The sequence below is a fragment of the Sparus aurata genome, chromosome 3, assembly GCF_900880675.1.
Source record: "Sparus aurata chromosome 3, fSpaAur1.1, whole genome shotgun sequence".
Lineage (NCBI taxonomy): Eukaryota > Metazoa > Chordata > Actinopteri > Spariformes > Sparidae > Sparus > Sparus aurata.
Genome location: NC_044189.1, coordinates 26,671,172 through 26,691,183, shown reverse-complemented (window position 1 = coordinate 26,691,183; position 20,012 = coordinate 26,671,172). Strand labels below are relative to the sequence as shown.

At 42.8% G+C, this 20,012-nt stretch overlaps 1 protein-coding gene across 1 annotated transcript in view; it reads left to right on the top strand.

The window, feature by feature from the left end:
* Window positions 1-19,167: 19,167 nt before the first annotated feature.
* st3gal1 (ST3 beta-galactoside alpha-2,3-sialyltransferase 1) overlaps window positions 19,168-20,012 on the top strand; it is an 86,819-nt gene continuing 85,974 nt past the window's right edge. Inside the window, exon 1 of the mRNA XM_030412882.1 lies at window positions 19,168-19,667. The gene's annotated coding sequence lies outside the window, so the exon portion shown is untranslated. The remainder of the gene's footprint in view (window positions 19,668-20,012) is intronic.

The window sequence follows — 20,012 nt, the reverse complement described above, 5'->3', positions numbered from 1 at the left end:
CTTGAATTTGTTTCACGTTATTTATCGAGTGTTTTGAAAGCTAATGAGATGTCATCGGGCCGGGGAGGGGAGAGGGGATGGGTTGGGAGATGGACCGCGATAGCCAAATGTCAACCCTGGGTGTTGAGTTAGCACTTTGACAAAGCGGGAGCGGGGACGGGGACAGCTGGGGCGTCTGAGGATCGAGGTAGCGCTGAGGCAGCTCACTGCTGCGGGAGGGGAGAGAGGGAGAGAGGGAGAGAGAGAGAGAAAAAAATGGGTGTCCCTCTTTTTCGCTGCTGTATAAACCAGGGCGATGCAAATGACTTTATTACTCCTGGGAATGTAATTCATACAATCAGTTGACTGGTGAACCGATGAAGATGCTATTTATAATAAGTGAGACTGACAACACAGTGTTGGATTGAGTTCTTCTGTTGCGAGCTGAGGTGCAGCACGTGGCCCAGGGCTGCAGTTTATAATACATTATTGCAAGAAAAAAATCACTCGATTTGTAAATAGCAAACAGCAACAACACAATAACTGATTCCTGCTCATCCTTGAATGAACAATGTGTTTCCTGTGCTTTTCGTTGTGACTCACGCGGCTTTACCTCGCTATATAAAAAGGAGCCGGGAGAGCGTGTACCACCCACTTTCACATCTCTATGAGACTGCCATCCTAAACCAAAGACTATTTTCTTGCTGCCAGTCACGCAGGGATAGCACTTCAAGGTCTGACAAGGTTGAAAGCAAAAGATGTAGCCGATGTAAGAAAACCTCTCCCGCTCTTCCTTTCTTTGCTCTCGATGGCGTGTATAACCTTGCGATCTCCTTTAATTTCAGTATTACAAATGGGCAGATCGGCGCTGCATGTGGAACTCACGCGGCATTGAATCTGTCACACGTTGCACACTTGGAGAAAAGGTCACCGGGGCGGTCTGTGATGTGCACAGATCTGGATCTTTATTACAAGTGACAATGACATCAAGCTTTGTAATGAAAAGGACGGAGGAGGCAGAGTGACTACTGCTTAAGTCACCGTTGTGTGAAAGAAGAAAGGAGCGTTGTGTGGAAGTTGTGTGAGGATTTTGCAACGTGCCCTGGTGCAGTTTTTCCCTCCCAGGGATGCTGCCGCCGTTGCAGCCACCGCCGCCGCCGTCACCGCCTCTCCAGCCTCTCCAGCCTCTCCGCACATCACAGCGAAGATCGATTTTAATGTAAGAACACACTTCGGTGCATAATTGTCCTCGCAAGCTTCGAATAGAAAGAAACAATCACGGAAAATGTAGGTCGCACATGACAATCTTGCAAATGCGGATCATTAATTCATTATTGTGGCGTAGAGGCTTGCTTTTGCAGTTGTGTCTAAATGCATAATTAATCGGCAGCACTGAAGCACCGGAGGAAATTTCCGACTAACGAGACAAAGACTGTGTAAGCAGAACGGAAATCAAACAGTGAGCAAGCGGTTAAAAGGAGAGAGGTGAACATCACGCCCGCCGAGTGTGTAAATGTATTTTCCAGGGCCGCGTTCTATTTGCGAGCCAAGGTCTTGCTTCATAGTCTTCTTCCACTACTAAAAAGGGAAGTCAAGCAGCGTGACGACATTACACGGTTCGAGGGGATTGCTTTTTCACACCCGAGGGCCTGAAGCTGAAATATGCAGGTATGCGAAATTAAACACACGCTCGAGGAGAAGACGATAACACACTGTTTATGGCATCCCGAATGTCACTCAAACAAATATAAACAGAAGGAAAGAAAAAAAAAAAAAAATGTATTGATTTTGGCTGCGATATGCTACAGCTAACACTATTTTTGGCCTGTCGGATCAATGCAATACAGAGAAGAAAAAAAAATCGATGGCTGTGGATTGCGTTCCCTCGCAGTGTACACTTTATTGATCTGCTGCCACACGTACGAGACACGAAAAAATTACAATCTCTGGTTAGATCAGAGGGAAAACCATGTCTGCTAGCATTTGTGCCGTGTCACAGGGATCAAATAGTCACATTAAAAGCATGGCATTGTCCCCGCTGTGTGATGTATAATCGAGGACAGATAAGCCCTTGTCTTTCCTCCTCTCGGCTCTGGTATCACATGTTCTTTGCCGGTTCCCAGGAGACTGACGGGCAGGGATGAGATTCCCGCTGAGAGAACACTCCTACAAACCCCTCGGTGAGATCCCATGTTTCTCCTTCATCCATGCCCACCCCTCCCGAACTACAGATGTGGGGAATTAAGAGATAAACAGAGTAGAATAATCCAATTACCTCTAATGGGCATGCCCACAATGGAAGTATCTGAGGAGGAAGGGCCTTGAATCCTCCCGTAGCCTGCTCTAATTACTGTAACAGGGTGGCAGTGTTTACAAAAAAAAAAAAAGAAGACACTTCCAAGGTGAGTTGAAAAGTAAAGCATGCAACACTTTGTGAAGAAAGAAAGCAGTTCTTCAGTCGCAGCGCAGAAAATTGAAGTACTGAAATGGATTTTTTTCATTATCCTCTGTATCTTAGCAGTGTATTTGCAAAATTGAGTTGACTGTTGGCATTTGTGCACACATAACTTTTCAATTAATCAGTCAGGGTCGGGGGGGTCACTAGTTAAAAGTAATTAAATTGCAAAATAAATGTAACTGTTATCTGTTACGGGACGACACTGGAGAGACAAATTTGGGTCCAACATCATCAACGGCTGCCTCTACATCCAGACAGACTATTTGTGGGCGGTTTGTGCTCGAGTTTAGAGCTTTGTTTTTGATTGGTGCTTGGTGTTTGAGTTCGAGTTGAGTCTTCATTGCCAAACAAATCAATGCGCACCACTCACACTGATTTGACCGGTCAATTCCACTGACATTTTTTTGTGTTGAAGACATAGTTTAGCTCTATATTTTGTCCGTGTCTGTCTACTAGGCTTCACGTTAATGATTTATTAAAGCTGCACTGTATGCAACTGCCTAACTGGCCCATACACAGACAGAGACAGAGCTATTGATACAAGAGATAGCACTTTGGACTGTAACCAACAAACAATTTACTCAGGTACTATACTTAAATACAATTTGGAGGTACTTTGCTTGAGTATTTCCATTTTCTGCTACTTTATACCATCACTCCACTTTATTAGTTTGATAACTTTGACAAGCAAATTCAGATCAATCAGGGCTGATCAGTGATTACTTGTGACATCAGGTAGTGTGGTGACCAGTAACAGAGAGAGGATGCTGCATCAGGACCAAGTACTGCATTATTCTTGGCAATCTGCAACCAAATAACACCAATAATGATAATCATAAACATCATGAATATTGGCCCAATAATTGGCCATACTGATTTTCCGACTACCCCCAATTTGCATTTGAAAACATTAGACCAATGTATATTGGAGCACATACTGCACATCGGATGATGTACCAACATTTTTACTTCAAAAAACTAGCACCGTAAAGATTTATTGTCCTGTTTAAAACATTTAATAGACAAGTAATTAAATAATAGTAATCACATGTAATAAGGTACATTAATTTGTTGAGGTAATTCGAGTAGTAACACTACTTACATTATGTTAATTAAACTTAATCTGAGCCCTTGTACATTTTAAAAGTAACCCTCCCAAAACTGCTTCATAACTTCTTGTGAATCATCCTTCTCCCCTATCTTTCTTCTGCTAATAACACACTGGAAACTAAAAAATAGTTATTTTATGCAATGACAGATTGAGTTAAGCTCCCCTAAAGTGGCCCAGATCAACTCAATAATTTGTAAGCGAAAATAAATTGCCATGTAATACAGGAAAACTGACATTTTGAGTCTAATTAGCCAGCAAGTAATTGTGTGAGGTAATACTTTGGAACAGTGCTTTGAGCTTAGTGTTAACATCAGCATGTTACCATGCGAACAGTAACAGACCATTGTGTGGGATTTAGAAGCATTGATCGGTGAGTTTGCAGATTGCAACCAAAGGGAAATGAAAACAGTCCTCTCTGGAGTCAGTGTTTGGCTTTTCTGTTCAGGCAGCCGTAGAAGCATGGCGGTGAAAGATGGCCGACCCAAAAAAAAGAGGACCCATTCCAAGGTAACTAAAAAACACAATGACTCTTAGTTTCCCTCTAAATCCCACATAGTGGACCTTTAACAGTGCTACAGTACTGATGATTATTCCTTATAATGTTTACAATGTGTACACCCTTAGTTTAATACAGCTTAAGCTTGTGGGAATGTCATTATCTTTGGTGCATAAATGGTTAAATAAGTTTTGACCTGACAATAATGTTGGATCAAAAGTTAAAGAATTAATACGTTTATTACAATGAATTGTGAGGCAGACATTGTTTGGACCACATTGCATGGAAATCCATTAAATTGTTGTGGAGACATTTCTACATTAAAAATCACAGACGTCAACCTCAGGGTGGCTCTACAGGAAGAGGATCACCAACGTCAGCAGGATCCATCCCCTGAGTACCATGAATTTCTGAAAAAATATGGCAAACCACTGAGACATTTCCAACTGGACCAAAGTGGTGGATCAACCAATATTTCCACGCCTTTAGCCACCCCACTAGTGTGGCTAAAGATGTTATAAAGTATTACTTTAAGGGGTTTGGATCTGTAGCATTGCTGTACTGAATATGAATGATTCACCATGAAACTGTACCGTTTGATTTCTTTGCAATAAAACTCCACATTTAAAGGATAAAACTGACGGTATTCATTATTTATCTTGTTGTCAACAACGTTCATCAAAAGACCAAAAGCAAAAAATGAGTTATTCTCTCAGTGCGTTTCGATATTCCCTGCCCTGTGGAAAACCTTCAAAAGCAACTTTGAAAATTAATGACCCCCTTTTTTGAAAAATGGTACTATATATTTTCAAACAGAGTGGGTGTTGGATGATGGATGTGATTTTTAATGCCAGCCTTATCATTTAAATAATATTATGCAAACCCCACACTGTTTAATGAAAATGTTTCCACAGAAGCGAATGGTTTGTGAGTGAACTCCTCCCATAGCGAGTGAATCTGCCCATCTCCCCCTGCTGGTTTTGATCAGATCGAGTTATGTGGGAGGTGGTCACGTTGACACACTGGTCCAAAGCCATTATGATCAGCAGCCATCAGGTAGGCCAATCCTCCCTGTAATGCCATTAGGACGGCATGACTCTCACGGTGATACACGCATCATTAGCCTCCACACAAATCCCATCCTGCAGGAAGGTAAGCAGAGACCAGGCAGGGACTCCTCGCTGACTTCGCTGCTTGTTTCACATTTGACTGCATTTCTCGACAAGGACATCCCAGTCTCTGTGGCTCCCTTAAACCCTTTAAGAAAACGCAATAGATCTCAAACTGAATCTTTAAACGCTTCAACAGCAAGTTTCAGCAACACGGGCGTGAATGGATGAATAAAATACATACCAAAACTGCCTTATTTCAGCAGTTTTCACACGCTTGACTGGAGGAATTTAATCCTGCAGACGCGCAATCATGTTTGACTTCATTCCCAAACAAAATGATGGCAATCATCTGCTGATACCTGCAGTAATCCCACCATTAGATTCTTTGCTCAGAGACTTATTTTTGTTGTGTTTGTGCATTATGGGGGAATGGAAAGAGGATCAAGCGGACTAGTCTGTTGACCATTCTTCCTGCAGTGTTTGTCCTCCAGAGTCAGGTGTTCAACATCAGAAGTAATCGCCAGCGGGTGAGGCAGAAAAGAGCTCAGACGGGAGTGTTCTGCTGCCTGTCTGTGCTGAAAATACCCCCTTCTCTCTACATTTTCACCTGACATTCATGAAATACTGACACTCATCCTTCAAGAATCTATAAAATGGTGGAACATGCTTTACATGGACCACTTATCTCTGGTAGAATAACGGTGCGTGTTCAATGTAAAGGTCATACTGAATTATGTCAGGGTATGAAAGCAATTATGAAAACCTTTCGACACAGGTTCTTCAAAACCATGATAAATATCCATGTTTTATATCATTCAGTGCAAAGATATTTCATTTTTTGATTGCTACTACCTTTCTGCATGGCAACAAGAGCTCATCAAAGGTGTTTCCGTCAGTGTTTTTATTCAAGCAACGGGTCACATGGTTATGTGTAAGATGAAAGGGTGTCCCTTGAGGCGATGACCCACGACATTGAAGGTTACTTTAAAATCAGTGGCGCATTCTAGCATCTTTTAGCTCATTGTTTTGGTTTCTGGTCAGCCCACAACCTTTCTGTTATGGCTCAGTCTGAACCACTCCAATCAACCCTGCACATTTCAGCAAAAATAATAAACCCACTATAGACCACCACCCAGAAAGTAAACAGACAAAGTCAGCAAAGAAAGTCTAGTAAACATAGAGAAGCATTTAGTAGATATATTCAGCATTTACCCATGGCACCAAAACAGTGCCAGAAAGGGAGGTAAGACCGGACTTACAGTGTAATCACCAGGTGGCTGGCGGAGGTGTTCAGTACATGCACAAAACGAGTCTCCACCACTGAATCTCCGAGATGGACTGACCACAGCGAAGCGCATGGTCACTCACTGTTCCCGCAGCTCTCAGCAGCAGAGCTCCTCGCTGTGACCGAGAGCCGTGCTGTCAGCTCAGCCATGACAGTTTGTTACTGCTTCTATAAAACCTCCCAAAAAAAGGGGCTGCAAAAACGACAGAGACAACCCTGATGTGACGAGTGTCTCGTGTAAGTGAAACTGTAACAGCTGGGCTATTTGTGTAAGCTGATACGACTCACATTAGTTTCTTCCCTCTGTGCCAGCTCGTCTTGTTTCCCCCCGTGACGACGTTCCAGCCTCTTCCCTCTTTGAGTCTTGGTGTGTAGCGAGCTAAGTTATCTGACCACCGCTTGCCTTTAGACATTGCCTCTGCCTGCCAATTCTGATACCTCTGCCCGATCTGATTGACATCCTGTGTACCGACCTTGCAGCAATAAACGGACTGTGGTTTTACTACAGCTGTGTGTTTGAGTCTGGGCTCAAGCCTGTGGTTCAGTACTGACACAGGCTACTTTTGAACTACAAGCAAAATGAACCTACTTCTGACCTACAGGAGCTTCGCATGAACAGTGACGTGCTCCCTACCCGTTCATCTGACTGCTAAATTGAGCCCACCCTAATATGAATCTAAACAAGTCAGCAGCTCCCACCTTTTCATTTTCCCTCCGATTTAGCCATTTCAACGCCAAAGGCTCGCCTCCTCACATGCAAAACAAGTTTCCCCCTGACAGTATTTTTGCAAGGGTAATGTTGCTTCATCCTGTGTTGGGCACCACCAAAGACAACTGTGATTGATTTAAATAAACACAAACAAGCTAGAGCATTTTTTTTCAGACCAGAAGCCTTTTCAAACGAGAGCTGGAATGACTTGAAGCGAGCGCAGCTGCCTTCGTTTGGCACTTTGATACCATGACCCGGACACAAACATTGGTCGGGTGCACGACATAGACCATCTACGAACTCAACCTACACACCCTTTTAAAAAAACTGGCTACACACAAGCAAATTACAAACCTTTAAACATTTCTTTGATTCTTTTTCATTTTTCTGATGGTAGTTATCGGGACAATCCTTTGATTTGACAAGAGATAATATTGTAACCCCTTTCCGACCACAATTTTTACTGTATGTAGAACAAATGGTAAATTCACCCATATGGACTCCTCTTCAGCCCTGCAAACATGGTCGACCTCTGTTTCTCTCTCTCAATCATTTTTCAGCGTCTCCGGTATGCATGCGATGTGAAACCAAATCTAAATAAGAGGGGCGATCTCCTGATTCATTTTTACTAGTGTAATATTTCCGTGTTCCGTTAATTCATTACTCATTCATGCTGCCCATCGCTTTGAATCCATTTCCCCGCACTTTTCAGATTTTAAAAACCCTCTTGAGCATTTTTGTAAATTGAGTGTTGTGACTAGTCGGTGTGGGGGCTGCGGAGATAAAAAGACAAGCCAGTAAGAAAAAAAGCAAAAAAACCTGGCACGTCATGATGAAATGAAAAGATCTCGAGTGTACTGAGCGGATTTGAAAGCCATTTTCTGCGCAGACTTGTCATGTTCTGTGGAAAGGAGTGCTAAATTAAATACTGAAGAGGCATTCCCCCATTTAAACAGTCGCTGTCAGGAAAAATTAAAGCCGGCTCTCCCAGAAGAAGAGGCACTTCAAATTAAAACAGATCGACACAAACATGGCAGCCAGGACAAAAAAAGGTGCCCCTCATTTGTCAAATGCTGCATGAAATGCCAGAAAGAGTTTCTTAATTGATATGTAGGCAGTACAACCTTTGTCTTCCCGGCTCCTCGACAGTCAGACACTGCATTATGATCCACGGTGTATCACGGGAGCCGCTGTGACAGAGATGACACATCTTTAATTCAAAGCAGCCATGTAAGAGTCAGCATAGAGCGAGCTCCTTTGAATGTTAATAGTGCAGATACACAAGGTGCTTTTAAGACCCATCCTCAGGTCTCTGTGTGAGACACACTCGCTCCCACTGCGGGCCTCCCAAGTGTACATGTCAAACACACTTTGAAGTTCTGAGCAATCTGGCAAAAGAGCCTGTTAGTACCTCGGCAGCACCGCTACACTCGGGCTAAGAAGTTGAGAGTGTGAAAGGAAAACAGGCTGCGGGGAAGAAAGAAAGAATAGACTAGAAAAAAAAAATATCCCAGAAAAGTGGGAGAAAGAGGAGAGTCGGGCGGAGGTGGTGGGGGCGGAGGAGGCATCTGGTCCCAGAATCCCCACAAAGTTGTTTTGGTTGTTTGATCCTCAGGTATGCAGGGGGTAGATGAGTTCTGTGCGTGAGCGTGTGTCCCAGCGGTTTTGTTTTGTTCTATCGGTGTGAGCTTCCTGCATACGACATTCTGTCTGTAAAACGCACAAATCCGTATTCCCTTTGCTGTGGACATTCAAGGACATTTTCTCCTCAATCATCCTCACGTTTGCCGAATTAAAGTTTCACGCGTTTCATTTGAGGCACAACTTTAACGTTAACCGACAACATTCTTATTCCGTTGTACAGACGCATTAAAGAAAAAGATACTCAACTACTCGTCGGCCCCGAGTGCTCCCCTGAAGTGATTTTTGCTCTGTACTCAGCAGGGCCTGGAGACGGATACAGTGATGTCAGTCCGTCACACACTTTGCACTGTGGGACAAATATGGGCCAGACTGTCTTGAAAAGTGCTGCTTATAAAAGGGACCCAGAGAGTGAATCGTATTTTTTTGTGTTGACCTGCTGACCTATAGTCTTGTGCCACCATCATGTTAAACATTCCACTGGCACACAGGGCTACAGCCAACATTTTAGATTGACTGAGTTCAAGAGGTGGATATCACTGTTGTTCATCCACCAAAAAAAAGTTGATTTTTTTTTTTTGTCTCATTCCCAACTCGTTAAAACCTGACACTTTGGGATATGTAGGACGGGTTGGCCACCAATATCCCCAAAGTGTCATTTTTCAACAACTGCAGAGGTCTCGTAAACTCAAGTGACATCACTTGAGTCACTTCATGGGCCTTCATGCAGCTCCTTCTGAAGCTCCTCAATAATGGAGTCCCCCATCAAACCCCCCGAATGATCAGAGGTATAATCACAGACATGACCTCTATGGAATTAGATTTGTGCCAAAAGAAACAAACATAACTTCTTAAATGTCAAACAAAAACAGGAATTTGAGAGAACATATAACTCATTTCAAAAATAAAACTTAGAACTTGCAATCAAATAATTTGTCAAATAGTGTAAAATACTGGTCTTTTACTCTTCTAATAATATATGACTATAATATGACTTTTTGTTTGCAGTTTTGGCACAAACCTCTCGGGTAGGCGGGCCTTTTCAGCAGAGCGTCCCCATTGGCTAGTTAGATTTTGACTGACACAGCACAGTACCTATGTGTAGATAGCTAGCGCGCTAAATGACCCCGGCTTTAAAACGGAGAGAAGAAGAGATGACAAGGATCTGCTGAAGAGGCCCGCCCACCCGAGAGGTTTGTGCCAAAACTGTAAACAAAAAGTCAGGGAGCGCAAACGAGAAAGAGCTGCAGAGAGAGCGCAAAGCTGAGAGTCAGCGCAAAAGTCTGAGCGGAGAGAGACCAGCAGAGGGAACCGTAAACAACATAATGCATTATTAGAAGAGTAAAAGACCAATATTTTACACTATTTGACAAATTATTTGATTGCAAGTTCTAAGTTTTATTTTTGAAATGAGTTTTATGTTCTCTCAAATTCCTGTTTTTGTTTGACATTTAAGAAGTTTTGTTTGTTTCTTTTGGCACAAATCTAATTCCATAACCTCCATGTTCACAGCGGTAGCTACTGCCCGGCTTGTGCACAAGTTTATTGAAATCTAATTTAAAGACTGCAGATGGGAAGACCTATCGCTTCAACCACGCACAAAGTTTTTAACAGTTAAACTTTTTTTTTTATTATTCTGTATATCTAATTGTTATTATGCAAATGACAGTAATGTAATGTTTTTAAAAGTCCAAGTGGAGAGATGGTTTAGTGATCAGGATTCAACCACAAGCAACTTGAACAACACAACCCGCATCTGACATCACATCACATCATCTTCAAGGTTGAGATTGACAGGCCATATCTTAGGAGCAGCCATTAATCAACCTTGTGGTGAGACTGTTTATCAACTGCTGTCTCCAAGGTTCAGAATGTCATTCAGTCTCAAAAACATTCTTGTCTCCAAAAAAGTAACTTCGTCCTGTAATCAAAAGTCACACTGTGGATTCTAGCTATCCTGAGTTCTTTAAATAAAGCGTTATCTCTAACAATGCGCGTTAGTTATTATATAGCAAGACTATTCTGAGTTATCGTCAATGACTCACCTTTAAATAACAGCTTTTAACTTAAATGTTTACCCTCTAGTCCAGAGCTAAAGCTATGCTTTAAGGCTTAAATGCAAATAATAATCAATTTAACTATTTACGTCAAACAGTATATTCACATCTGTACATAGTAATTGATAAACAAAGAAGGTTTCAGTTCAACTGTAGTTACTCAAAAGTCTTTGGTCATGTTAACATCAAACCAAAACGTTCAATCAGTTTCAGAGAACATAACAAAAAAACCTTCATTCCTAACACCTATAGCCGGCCGTTTTTTTAACTGAAATAATACTATGGGTGCCCGATGAGTTACCAGATCAAACGTTGCAGGCCTGAAATGATGCTCAGGATCGTAGAAACCAGGAACACAATATCGACTGCGTTTCCAATGCGCTGAGAGGAATAACACTTGCTTGAAACAATAGCCGAGAGCACGCCGAGCCAGCAAAAAGCAGAGAGGTCTGGTGGTTCAGTCCACTGATCTTTCCAGTGAAATTTCTCAACATCTGCTAAATGAACATTTGGCAGAAACATTCATGTTACCTGTGGGTTGAATTATGACAACTGGTCTCACGCCATCAAGTCAAAAAGTTACTTTGTCCAACAACTTGGATGATGTCTGTAATTCCCATTGGCCTCAGCTGTACTCTGTGTTCAGTCCTAATTAGCAATATGAGCATGCTAACATGTTTAATTAAGATGAACACAGTAAACATCGTTCCTGCTTAACACTAGTATTTTAGCATCGCCACTGTGAGCCTGTTTGCAGGCTAACGTTAAAAGCTCTTAGCGCCTAATTACAGCCTCACACAGGACGGCTGGAGACTCTTGTTTTTGTTTTGTCTCTACTTTCAACCATTTCTCATCACGTGCTCCCCTGAGGGTCGACCCGTTCTATTTTGGAAAGTCTACCATCAATCAAAAATGTCTCCCTCTCATGCAATTGTGCAATAGTCTAATGGGCAGATTACCATGAAGTTTTATGAGCGCATTCATACTCCCAAGGAGATAAATCCTTCTGATTTTAATGAAGCCGTGTTGCCCATAGTCCCATTATGAGTAAGGCACTGCAGTCTCAGCAGAGCCTTAAGGTTTTAAGACTTTTAATCTGCCTTCATTTCAAGATTCCTTTCAAACCTTTAAGGTCTTTTTGCTTTTCACTATGATAAACAAGACTGCATGATCAATCTGGACTCACAGTGGTAAGGTCATGGCAGGTGTCACACCATGCCAGTTACCCATTCAATGCCCACGCTGTGATCCAAATGCTGAGACGCTTTCAGAAAGCAACAACAGGGGACTAAAGGAACAAAAACTAGCGCTCCAAGATCGAAAAACGAGGGCATCGCGGAATCAGTTTTCACAAGACACAGCAGATGTTTTTAGATGGACTCTACAGGCTGCATTTTCATCTTCACCCCCAGTGCTCTTAATGCTTTTGATTATGATTTCCCATCAACAAGGCACATTCTGACACCCTCCACAGAGACCCCCGGCATCTCATCTCTCCCTTAGAAGCAATGTAGCTCTCAAACTATTCCTTCTGACTGCAAACATTTACTACTTTTGATTATGTCCCCAGTACTCAGCGTCCTCCTCTCGAGCCTGCCCAATCAACCTGCATATCTTGCATGGCCGTACACTCGCGCAAACGCACATGCACAAGCACACGCCGGCCCCTCCAAGCATAATATAATTGGACAAAGATTTGAAATAACGGCATCTCCCAGTGGAGAGATAGTTTTTCTCCTGGCAGCAGTGAATTGATAATCCGCTCTGTAAAATACTCCTGGGGTCTTCACTCTCATGTGGAGCCGTTGCTGTATTGGTGGAGGCAGCATTCGAGGCCGAAAACACTCAGTTCTCCATATCTTACACCGGTTAATTGTTACTGCCCGTGGCACAAAGTAGCAACATGCCAATAATGCAATTAATTATATGACTCAAGCTTCCATTTGTTTGTTACAGTATCCACAAACATTGAGCAGTTTGCCACCGCGAGGCTCACTCCGAAAGTTCTGATTGATAATCTGCGGCTCTTTTCACCCGGGATCACTGACGCAATGTTGCACTGTCATGACAACAAAGCTTTACTTGCCTCAACAATAATCTGTGGAAAAAGGGTTGCCATGTGGATTTCTCTCCTTAGAGACCATTTTTATCATCCCGGCACAGAGGAGCGATCATTTTATTTGACTGTGCTGTAAGAGAAACTTGAGCGTAAGCCGCTAAGAGCAAGCAATAAATATGAATTCAATACCCCGCAGTTCAGTGTACACTGTTGGATTAAAAAAAAAGAAAAAAAAAGTGAAGGAGAAAAAGGATGAGTGGGAGGAGGTTAAAGGACCCGTCGCTGGAGTAGAGCCAAAAAGCATTCTGCTACTGTTTTCCACAGGTGTAATTAGGGTTGCATGTGGACAGCAGCGAGAATGACGGCAGCACTTTACGCGCCGAGTAACGAAGGGCACGCAACCTCGGAGTCGACAGCCCTTCATGATGGAGGGTCTGTTGAGGAAGAGCGATAGTGAAGATGCGTCCCCATCGGAGAGCAGCCCAACAAACTGGTAATCCTTCTGCATTGTGAGATGAGATACTGTAGTTAGCCAAGTGACCTTGGCTCTGTGTGAGAAGGATATTGCCAGAGGGCTTGAACGCCTCATGCTGGGAGATATTGCTATTTGGCGTGCAGATACTGCAGCTGAAGCCCAGCATGCACCACACTGGGAAAAAAAAGAAAGAAAGGAGAAGAAGAAGAAAACACATTTTTGTGAGATTCTTTTATTCTGACGTGCCACAATGTACACAGAATAACATGTTTTTTATATTAAACTGTATTTGAGTGGAAATGATCATTTTCCATCTGTTATCATTCTCTCATAGTGAAAACAAACCCTTTTTTTCTGCTGTGCGGATGTTGAAATGAGCCAGAATCACAGCTCAGACACTGAAATTAATTAACTTGCCTCATTTTAACCTTTCAGTATCTCTACCAACATCAAACACGGAATAATGGCAGCCAATATAAAATTAATTGAATACCTTGAACCCTTTTCTCTGCAAGTCTTCTAAATATATATATCCAACTTTCCCAAGGATTAGTCCGACGAGGTTTCAGTACACTGAACTCAATATCAATGCATTGCAAATTTGATGTGTCCCGCTGCCTTGGGACACTTCTGTCCGCGTAAATGACTTGAGACAAGAGTAAAAATATTGTCTCGGCTTTTAATCTATGATGTCTAATGGCAAAATAAAATGATGAAAGTGCTGACTGCGAGCTGTACCGCCTCTCCGCTAATTCACAACTGATGGCCGTAATAAAAAAATAAAACTCATTCGAAGTTACAAATCCTGACAAAGTTTGAGACCACAAAATCTATCTTCCATTCATTGTTAATTGAACATCTCCAGGCTAGCATTTGGAGAGAATTGTTAATGTTCACAGTATTGATTGGCCTGTACCGGGTCCTCAGAGTAACATTGGCAGCGCTGCAGAGAGTGCACAAATCCAATCTTGCCCCGTTTTTTTGTAATTACGCGCTGACATTATCCCCTACATTAAAATTTCAAGACCTGGGGACAAAGGCACGCCACTGAAAAATAAATCAGGCTGTCAATCGAAGAATGAACCAATTAATCTAAATTCCAAAAACTTTTGGAGAAGCAACACTCACAGCAGCTGTGCTTTACAAGCCAAGCCTTCCTTGACAGTTTGCTAAACCTCTTCCTTTAGCAGAAGTCCAAATCTTAGCTTAGCAACTGTGACTATGGCAGGCTGTCAAGCTTTGGATTTCTCCACACGCTGAAGCGGTGTGCATGGGGCTGCACTAAGAGGAATACTCACCGCTGGAGTTTTGGGAAGTGGTGCCTTTTATTCACTTCTTCCAAAACCAAAAACACAAAAGCAAATGAGCCGCAGCAAACGTTAGCATATCCAGCTGACTAACTTGTAACCCTAATTAGGTAACCCAGTGCTACGTCAAGTCCCAGGAGCACATCATCAACCAATCAGTTTGTTGGGTTTGAGTTATGTGAAAAGAACAATGGTCTTCACACTGAAACATCCACTGTGCAGTAGGCCTATAGACCTCCTCCACAGGCTGGTGATAGCAGGTACCTGATAAGGCAAAATGGCTGCATTTGCTTGTGGTGAGCCTTCATGGTCCTGATGTTGTGCAAAGCTTGCTGGAAAACTTAATGGCACAGAGCCATTGTTAACAACATTTGTTACACTCAGCCTTTCCTGCCATGACAAAACAAAATGTCTGCCATGAAACATTTCCACGCTGTGTGAAAGCTGGTCCTGCATGCTACCACAGTTTGGGCTAATGTTGGCAGCTAACGTTAGCAGCTATCTCCTATCCTTTTGAACTTGGTGAACTTTACTTTCTTGATTACCAAAAATTGATACCTGTGATATGGCTACATGTGACACACAAGTTAAAAACTAAAACCAGCCCACTTAAGAAGGTTTATAATCTTACATTCCTACTTCATTGTATGATCAAACCACAATACAAGGGCAGCGCTCTGCTGTGATGCAAAATGATGTCCTAACACATCCAGCTTTAGCCTCAGTCTTTTGGCCTCATGTATGTAGCAATGAGTTAGCATAGCCTATTAACTATCATTTACTTGAAATTCACATTTTTTTAAATCAGTTGACAAAGGATTTGTAACCACTTCATTTAGCTATTGTTATCTTAATTACCTAGCTTACTACAGTTGATCAAATCTGTTAGCTACAGCTCTTATTTTGGCTTGGGAAATTTGTCAGTGATAAGAATTGAGAGGCTCGTTTTTCTTTTAGGATTTTTAAATCTAGGACACATGATTTATTAACCAGTATGACTATTAACCCATAAATCTGCCTTAGTTATCGCTCTCAGCTGCAACTGTGCCAAGAGAGGTGTAGCAAAGGGAACGAGCTCTGTAAAGGGTAATCTGCAAATAGATTTCACACAGGAGTGATTTAAATTATGAAGGTGTGTGATGTTCTAAAAACTCCAGATAGCAGGATTTCACATTTCATATTATTTACCTTTAATTTTATAACTGGAGGTAGAGAAAATACACAAAGCCATATTAAGTGCATCTGATATACAGACAATATTTTAGACCATGTCTGCATTTGGTGAAAAACACCATGGCAACAAATGGCATCACAGACACCACCTTTTCTACCACAGATGTGCCGAAAGGAGGAAAAAACAAGATGTTACATATCTCCAAATCCTGCTCTATTTCCATTGCCCTACTGCCAGTTAAACCACGATGTCTGCACCTCACACACACGCAAGCACACAAACACTTACTGCCAGCAGCCATCATTCCACCGTGTATGTTCAGCTGTTCTGTCAAGTCCCCATCCAGCCAAGTGCCCACCCATCTGTTGAACCCTGAGACAGCATGCAAATCCCGTCCAGAGAGGAAACATTCTATCAAATGAAAAACTTATCTGCATGCGAACGGTTGCTTTGGGGGGCCTCTGGGGTCCGAGGCCTCGGGGCCTGCCACGATAGTGTATGTGCGTACTTCTGGCTGCAATGCAAAGTAACACTGATGCAAGATATAGTCTTGCCCTTGGTTAAGCAACACATGCACTTTGTTTCAACTTTGTATGGCTCAGTCCCTTTCCAACTTCTACCCCTACCCTAAGTTTTGCCCCGTTGCCCCTCAGAACAGATTTACAAGGGGAAGTGGTTGAAATCTATCTCCATGGAACAACAGGTAAAGACCCTCATCATCAGTAGTCATGTCATTTTATGTGAGCGGGTGTGATGGAGCATTTCCAGTATGCTGTCTTCAGCTGTGGTGATATCTCATGCATTTATGAGGCAACCCTGGCGTTATCACAATGCCATTTTTCTGACAGAGACAGAAAAGCACTGACTCTCGCAATTTGTCCAAAACTTCGCGCTATCGATCAAGTCATCCAATAAAAAAGAACACTGCTTCATTATCTGTAGCAGTAGCAACCCGTGCTCCTACCCTGCCAGTCTGCACTGATATAGATGTATTCTCAGCAGCCATCTTGACTTGTCGAAGCAGGAACAGCCAAGGTGGGACCAGTAACGTTAATGACAGCTGGATTCTAATAGGTTACCCAATAAACCATGTCAGTGCGTGAGCTTTCATTAATGTTATAAATTCCACCCATGCTTTTCCATCTTGCTTTGACAAGTCAAAATTTCTGCTGTGAAAAGGGTCCGTTAGAAGAGTGATACCAAGTGCATCATCTTCACTGCTGGACTTTAGTTGAATTGTGGGCACCACGTAGCATCAAAGGTGGAAAGGCAACATTAAGATATGTCAAAATGCGGAACCATCATGAACGTTGGCTAGCTAGCCACTAGGCTAATGAGATGACAATCTAGAAGCGATTGGCTATGTAGGTTTGAGCAGAAAATATCTGTTTGCCACAATGATAGATGGAGATGGTCCGACTTCCTCTGAAAATCGCCGGTTTTTGTCGCTGGAGATGTCCACTTGTCCTTAAACATAAACCTGCAATTTGTGTGACAAGGACTGATGGAAATATTTGGCCATTTGGCAGCCTACCTGTAATAACGCCAACCCCCATCACCTCAGCTAACAACCTTGGATGCACCTGTGGTTTGCAGAAATGTTAACTGTTACCATCACATCCAGGGGACTGGACTGCTTATAAAGAAAAAGGACTGTTATACATTGAATCAACAGAGCTCTCATAACCCTTTGTTACGAAGTGTGCCTCTGAAAAACCTCACCCCTTCATGGACACCCTACCATGGTAGGGTAAGACACGGTACGGGCTAGGGGTGTAATGTGTTTGGGCCTAAAGAAAGCTAAAGTCATGCCCCGTCCGGCGGACCCCATGGGACACCATGTTAGTGAAACACAAACAATATTCAGATCCCCCTCGAAATGTGCCGTGAACTATAAGATGTTTGTCAATTTAAAAGACGATTTTCGAAGTAAAGAGAGTTTGTGGTAAATAAAGTGGAATGCCATCTACTTCTGTTTTAAACCGCTCAGTGAACTATATCGTCTCACTCAACACACGTCACCAATGCCAGCATGGCACAGAAAAGGAAAAAAAAAAGATGAAAATCATCATAAATCTGCTCATGTTGAAACCTGCAGTTAAGTCAGAGGAACCTTTTTTGTTCAATAGAAAAACATCATGTGTGCAGTTCATGGCACAATTCAAACAGGAGCGAAACATGACTGGTCTCTCCAGTGACTGCTGTACAACATTTTTCCCATGGTCCCATGGTGGTCCACCGGGAAGAGCGTGACTTGGGCCCTCTGTAGTTCTTTTTTTTTTTTTTGATATGCTTTTATGGTTTACTGATTTAAATCACTATCGGGAGTTGATCTATTTAATTCCTCTGTGTGTTCAGAAAATATCTTTACCTGCAGGTTTGTTGGTGTTTTGAAGGAACTGTATTTCATGTTTCTTAAAAAAAAAAAAAAAAAGAAATAGAAAAAGGAAAGCCCAGCCAACTTCAATCACACGGACTCAGGCTTTGCAAGGATAATTCACATTCTCTCTCTCTCTCTGTCTGTGTTGGCAACAAAGCACTTTCAAAGCCTTTCAGGTATCCACAGGCCTTAAAATACCATTTAGTGTACTTTGTGGACTGATAAGCGCCGTCAGAAATAATTAGTTACACAGCCATGTTGAATCAGGGGGAGGATTTAGTGTCAGTGTTGCAGCTTTTCATAGAGCCGCCGCGTTCCTCGTGAGTTCTAAATGCTTTTTTTAGTCGCCTCAGGGGAAGGGGAGAAAGGTGAGCAGTCACCTGGCCGGGGGGCATAAATCTGACCAACAGGTCTCTGCAGGCCTGAGGCTATTATGGCTGAGTGAACTTTAGCTTGGGTGAGTTCACCCGGCTCCAGCTAAGCCACCACTCACCTCTATTATCCTATTAGTCTGCTGCACTTATGGAAACGAGCCACAGTGATCCTGTCAGCAAATTTAGAAGTCCACAAATATTTTATGGATCAAAGACTGTGCAATTTACTTTAAAGGTGCACCCTTGGGGGGCATTAGAGAGATAATGGGGGGGGGGCATGCAGCTAGATTATTGGATTTATCAATCAAAGCTTGTACTAGTCAGTTATTACCTGTGTTTAATAATATAATGAGACCGGTGCAGTTCCAGTAAGAGAAGGCGGATGTGGGATATTAAAAGCAGATGAATTCTTTATCAGTCTATAGGAGCTTATTGTTCATTCCTGCAAGCAATGAGCTGCAGGCTATAACAGCAGGACCTGGTCACGCATGCCAAAAAATCCCGCCGTGAGAGTGTGCGCGTGTGCGCGTGTGCTTGTGAGAGAGAGGATGCTGAGGGGCGTAGCAGTGTTGTGTGCCCCTCATGGTCAGAGCTCAGGAATTAAAATGCATGCGTCTCACTGCCTGCGAGCGAGGAACGGTGTACGCGAGAAACTCTTCCCATCCTCCTCCACCTCCTCCTCCTCCTGCTTCTCCTGCACGGATCCGCTTGTTCCAGGAGGGCTGTGAGAAATAACAAAAAAAAAAGAAAGAAGAAGAAGAAGAACAAACACCTCCTCCCGGTGTTTTTGTTCTTTATTTCTCGTTCTTTTTTTCTTTTCTTTTTTTTCTTTTTTTTTTTACAGTCAAAAAGGCAGCTGTGTGGGGTTGCCAGTTTAGAGCTTGTCCCCCACCTTCCCTATCCCCATCCTCCACCCCTCCTCTCTTAAATCGGACCCTTCACGCTGAGACCGGGGCGCTGAGATCCGCTCGCCTCGCTCTCTCCGCGGAGCCGCTGCCACACAGCGCGGAAATAACGGGACTCCGGTGGCGGAGCCGGGCTGGACTTTGAGTGAGTATCGAAACAACGAGGCATGCTTTTAACCCTGCAGGCTAGTGTCACCTTACAGCCTAATTATAGCCCTTAATCTGAGTGCCTCGGAGAGAGGAGCGCGCACGGAGGCTTAAAGTCTTAAAGTGGTGCTGACCAGGTGTTGCTCTGCAACTTTCTCCTGCCAAAATTCCTTTTTAATACCTCATTCTCGAATTTAAAATAAATAAATAAAAGGAGCTTCTGACGCTTAAATCACAGCTGCAGATTTATAAGAAGACTTTTCGGTTAATTCTATAAGCCACACTCTTGCTGCTTTCCAGCGTGCCTGCGCGCATTTCTCTCCATTTTCCAGTGTTTCCATGC